Source organism: Brienomyrus brachyistius, chromosome 21, assembly GCF_023856365.1.
Source record: "Brienomyrus brachyistius isolate T26 chromosome 21, BBRACH_0.4, whole genome shotgun sequence".
Taxonomy (NCBI): domain Eukaryota; kingdom Metazoa; phylum Chordata; class Actinopteri; order Osteoglossiformes; family Mormyridae; genus Brienomyrus; species Brienomyrus brachyistius.
The window spans coordinates 19,028,836-19,034,835 of NC_064553.1; positions in this window are offsets into that span (position 1 = coordinate 19,028,836).

Here is a 6,000-nt window from a genome sequence, read left to right on the forward strand (position 1 = left end):
AAAGATCATGCGAACATGTATAGAAATTTGTATGAGAGCAGTTTTTTCTCTTACTGTGAGCAGACATTGTCATTAGCCCCCCTGTGTGATTTTGAGAAAAAAAAGCACTGGGTCTTTGTTTTATTATCTGTTTCCGACTGATTGGCTGTCATAGCCACTACCTGCATCGGTATTTGGCCCAGGGCGGGTTAAATACGTTATTCCTTGTTGGGACAGCCAGGGTGCAACTCAATGATTGGAATGAGTTCCTTCCTGTGCAGAAGCTTAGTTTTTTTTTTTTTAGCTTTTTTTCAAGCTTTGTACTCAACTCCAGTGCCCTGAGCTTTGCTACTAGACATCAAAGGATTATGGGAGGTGCACCAGCTCAAGAAGGTGGGGACATAAGCCTAAATACCCCTTCCAACCCCCTACGCCCCTGATTGTCTCCTTACCATGGTTTGCCCAGGGCTGTTTTTACAATCACAGTCAGTTATCAGCAGAGTTCCTCTGTCTGGTTTCTATTCAGGGATATTTCAGGATTGACTACCTTACTCAGAGTTGCTGGTACTACAGGATCACCATTTTGCAAAAAGCTGCAACCTTGGAGATAGACCCAAGCTCCCTACAGAAGCTCATTTGGCTCAAAAAGTCATGAATCTTTTCTCTCTGAAGTTCAAAACTGTTGTCTGTTTTAAGGACACATAGTACAGTTTGACTGATAAACTGGTTTTGGGTTGTGCCTTTGCATTCTGAAGGTCACCTGCTGCACATCTGCTTTTGCATTCCAGCGTCTTGCCCACCTTTACAATGCACTGAGCCCATTGCTGTACAGAGGAATCAAAACTTAGACAACTCAAGGAACCAGAGTATAAAATCACGTATTTCAATATATAAACTGAATAAAATTCCTAAACTTACATGCTTTATTAGGTGTCTTGCAAGTCCTAGCAAAACTATTTCTGCCTGCATTTTGTAGTGATATACGCTCTTCCCCAGCGGCTGGCTTTTGAGCCAGCAGATCGTTATAGTCCAATTGCCTTAGTGTTCAGTGTGGCATTTTAGTGAGGACATGGCTGCAGTCAGACAGGGCCAGTCTTGTGGGACCTGTTAGTGATAACAGATGGTACTCTTGCTTGCTGACTTACCTTTCTGACACGCACAGTCAGTCTATCATTTCAGATAGACAATTTGATAGACCATGTCATTGCCTCCAGGCTCAGTGTCCATCGCTCTTCCCTAAAGGCCGTTCTGCTCAGCATCAACTTTCAGGCCAGCAGTTCCAGTTGGGCTTTTGAACTCTGTTGGTCTGCTGTTTATGTCATTGCTGAATAACTCAAACAGAAGGAGCATCATGTTAGTCCCATACATCACTGTAAATGATCCTTGATCTCAGTTTCTAAATGTGCGATCTAGTGTCATGGGTTGAAAGAATGTTGTTCCACCTCACCTCCTCTTGTTTTTTGGGTTCACCTTAGTCTGGTTTCACTAAAATGCTCACTCCCACCCCCCAATATGGAAGCTGAAAATCTTTTAAGTAATGTCTACCTTCAGATATGCGGCAGTGATATAATACTTCTGGACTTTGAACTTTGCTTTTTTTCTCATGCCTGTTTCTTAGTATTTTGCAAGAGCTGAAATCAAACTCTTGGCTGCCTGTTGCTCAATTAAATAATCCCTGACACTCATTTGGAAAATATACAACAGTTGAGTTGTGATGTGTTTATAGATGGTTTATTTTTAATAAGATCACAGATGAACTGTATATGGTGGTTTTAAATGGGAATTATGTGTGGCAGGTATACAGTGCTGTGCAAAAGCCTTAGCAGACCTAAGAAAATTATGTAGCTATTATATAAGAATTTGTTCTGTTTTACTGTTATACTTTCAGAAAAAGGGTAAAAATTTGTACCTTTGCTTGTCACTGGGGCTGTACCTTTGTGGTTGTACCTTTTAAGGTACAGAAATAAACTCTGATGAACATCCCAAAGGTACAAGCAGCATTAATGTACCATCAGTGGTATACAAATATTCCTCATTCCAGGTCCATTTTTGTACCTTAAAAGGTACAATTACCTACAGCTAAGGGTACGATTCGCAAACCCTTGAGGGTACAGCCCCAATCACAAGAAAAGGTACACATTTTTACCCTTTTTTTCTGAGAGTGTAACTATATCTTGTTGGATAGAAGAAGACTGCTTTGATTCCCAAACGTCCTCTCAAGGAAAGCCCAGCCATTACATGAATGCCTGAAACTTCATCAATAGCTCACTTAATTATTTTAATTATTTAGCTAATAAACTTCACAAAATATTGATTAGCCAAACAAGGTGTGAGAATCATTAAGTACAACAAATACCTGGGCATACAAGATGGTAACAACAAGTAATCCAGGTGCTTTTGTAGAGGAATCGAAATTCCTACGCTGACACTAAATATATAAAATCATAGTTATACACCAGCGTGAAGATCATCTAAATATCATTTATTCTGGAAGCTCCTCTCCAGAGGCCTGATCTTTTACTGTGTGATCTTGCAAGACACTATCTGTGTGTGAAGTATACCATAAGTACATTGAATTTTAATTGTTCTGTGGTCAATGGAGTGCATTTACATGGTTTCTGAATCTTGGTTGTGTTGGTTGGCTAGTCAACCACATTGGTTTCTATGTTGGTACAGTGAGCTGGGAATGGTTGGTAGTGTTGCAGTACAGAGGGCCAGTCTTGGTTTAGACGGGCAATTTAAAAAAAAAAAATTCACTTTTATTTTTCACTTTTATTTCATTAATTTCATTTAAAAAAAATTTTCAGTGATAAACTTTTTCATTTCTCTCACTCCCCTCAAAATAATGATAAACATTAATAAAGTACAATACATTCAATAAAAATAAAATGAACATATTATTCTTCTTCATTTTATGATTGTATACTGAAGTTATTTATATCTGAAAAGATGGTCCCAGAGTGTAATGCTTCCTTGGAATTCCCTTCAGAAGAGACAAGTTGTGAGTGTCAATCATTATTTATAATTCGTTATGTGTAATTTGTACCTTATTTTCAGGCATGATTGATCCCTGTTTCCCAGCTGGGCAAGTTTCACTGTTGGCGACTCCCTCCCTTACTGCAAGGACAGGGTGTGTGGTTTTAATCTCAACCCCCCATAAGTGTCAGTCATGACTCAGTCTTGACCCCCTTGAAGTCTTGATTTTGACTCAACCCCCCCCCCCAAAAAAAAGTCTTTGTCTTGACTTGAACTCTATCCTTCAAGGTGTTGATCTAGATTTGGAACTCAATATCAGCAGGTTCGTCCCCATCACTAATTGTTGATATGTTAAATTGGTTTGGACAGCCCATTAGAGACAAATAACATTTTGCTGGAGGGAAGCCTTGGGCCTTGGCAGTTAGTTGTAGTGCCTATGGGATGGTGTCAATGCCACACATACGTGCAGCAGCTGTGTTTATGCTGGTTTAGTCACAACTATTTTGATGTAGTCAGATATCTCACGGCATGTAATACCGCCCCTTTGCAGATGGTGTCCATTACTCAGAGAAAACTTAACATCTTCAAACTTGGTGTTAATATTGTTTCATCCAGCTCCTTAAATTAATAAATTCGGTGAATAAATATGAAAAATAAGCACCTTAACTTACTTAGATCTTTTCTGTAAGTACCTTGTGTATATCAATAAATATTGTATATATTGCAAGTATCCAAGAAGTAGTGAGTGTGATGTCATTTGTTTAGATTTTGGTTCTCACTGTTTTTGGAAGTTATAGATGTTTTGTCTATTTTCTTTTCACATTTTGTTTGTTGAGGTTAAGTAGTGTTATGCCCCGATCGTGCCGACCCTCCCATGTGTCACGTCCCCCGTTCTACCTCGTGTTCTCAGACGTTTCAAGTCCTGTTCATTACTGTGGTGTATTTAAGTCCGTGTCAGAGGCTGTTTCCCTAGTCCGGACATTGACGTCATTCCATGTTCCTGAGTGTGGTCTCCCCTAATAAACCCAGTGTTCACCTGACTCTTTGACTCCTGTACCTGCTTCCCCGTTCCTGTGCCTGCTTCTCCGTTCCTGTGCCTACTTCCCCGCTCCTGTGCCTGCTTCCATGCTCCTGTGCCTGCTTCCCTGCTCCCGTGCCTGTTTCCCCGTTCCCGTGCCTGTTTCCCCATTCCTGTGCCTGCTTCCCCGCTCATGTGCCTGCTTCCGCGCTCCTGTGCCTGTTTCCCCGTTTCCGTGCCTGTTTCCCCATTCCTGTGCCTGCTTCCCCGCTCCTGTGCCTGCTTCCCTGCTCCTGTGCCTGTTTCCCCACTCCTGTGCCTGCTTCCCCGCTCCTGTGCCTACTTCCCTGCTCCTGTGCCTGCTTCCCCGCTCCTGTGCCTGTTTACTCGTTCCTGTGCCTGCTTCCCCATTCCTGTGCTTGCTTCCCCGCTCCGTGCCTGTTTCCCCGCTCCTGTGCCTGCTTCCCCGCTCCTGTGCCTACTTCCCTGCTCCTGTGCCTGCTTCCCCATTCCTGTTCTTGCTTCCCCGCTCCTGTGCCTGCTTCCCCGCTCCTGTGCCTGCTTCCCCGCTCCTGTGCCTGTTTCCCCATTCCTGTGCCTGCTTCCCCGTTCCTGTGCTTGCTTCCCCGCTCTGTGTCTGCTTCCCCGCTCCTGTGCCTGCTTCCCCGCTCCATGCCTGCTTCCCCGCTCCGTGCCTGCGTGCACCGTAACACATAGTTACCAGTTTTTTATGTTATTTTGTCTAGTTGGATCCTGGCGCAGTTTCCTATCCTAATAAATGAACAGGACAAATTAAGTTGTGGTGTCACTCCACTTTTTATTGAATTGTTTGTAAATCAAGGAACTACGCATCCTCTATCATTTCTCATTGTTCTTCATATAAGTGGTTGATGAAGACTCACTAGTTGAAATGCGTAGGTATATAGCCAATTTCAAATGAAGGCTTTTTAAACTTACAGTGAGAGTGCAATATCTGGAAGCCTGGGGTCATGGTAGAGCAGTTAGAAATTAAAGATACACAAAACAATGATGCGTGTTCATTTCCTGGTGAAGATGTGTTGCAAAAGAAGCTTTGGTAATATATTATCTTTGTGACCCAACAATGTGTTATTCAGGTTTGTGACTTTACTGACTGTATTATTCTTCCTTATTCTATCAGCAGAGAGTGAGGTCATTCAGTTTGATAGGCTCATTCTGAAACTCTCTTTAAATTAGCACTACGAATGTGTACTTACTGAATCTAAGCTGCTTTTTTTGCAATAGTAAAATGTCATAGCTTAAGTTACAGCCAGATCCCATCTAATGCCGTAATTTCAAAGAGCCATATTGTGGATATTTACAGTAGAATGTGCCGGAAGTATACATTTTTAAATTGTCATGGGCAAAGTGGGAAATACAAAATATATCCTAAGTGAACAAGATTAGGAAGGAGACCCTGGGGGGCTTGGGTGGGAGGTAATGGTAATATTACACTGAGGACATATGAGATGAGAACCATGACAGCGCTTTAGCTTTATCTTGTTTACTGATTATCAAAAGAATCGCATTGCGTTAGCATATTCTGCTAATCTGAATAGCATATATCTAATCTCTAAGGTAATCTAATTCTCAGAGGACTATTCTTAACGTTTTATCTTATTAAACTGTAGCAACTCTCTGATGTTATGCTGTAATCAAGAAGGACCTTGGTTACATTCACTGCAACTCTTTTTAGGTCCTGATCTAACTATAACCTTTGTGACCATATCATTTAACCGAACCCCCCCCCCCCCCCCCCTCCAGTGGATTACTGTCCATTTATCATTTACCATATAAACGAATGCTGTTCCTCATGCAGTGCAATTAGCGGTGTAAAACAAAACCATTAAAATCCCATGTCTTATATAACTGTGCACTGCAACTGACTTTGTTCTGCAGTATGTATTCAATCACAAGAAGGCTCTGAATCACCCAATCAGCCATAAAATTAACAAAGTCAATGACTCTTAGCTGTTTCGCTGCTCTAGTCAAACAAAAAATGTTTTTGG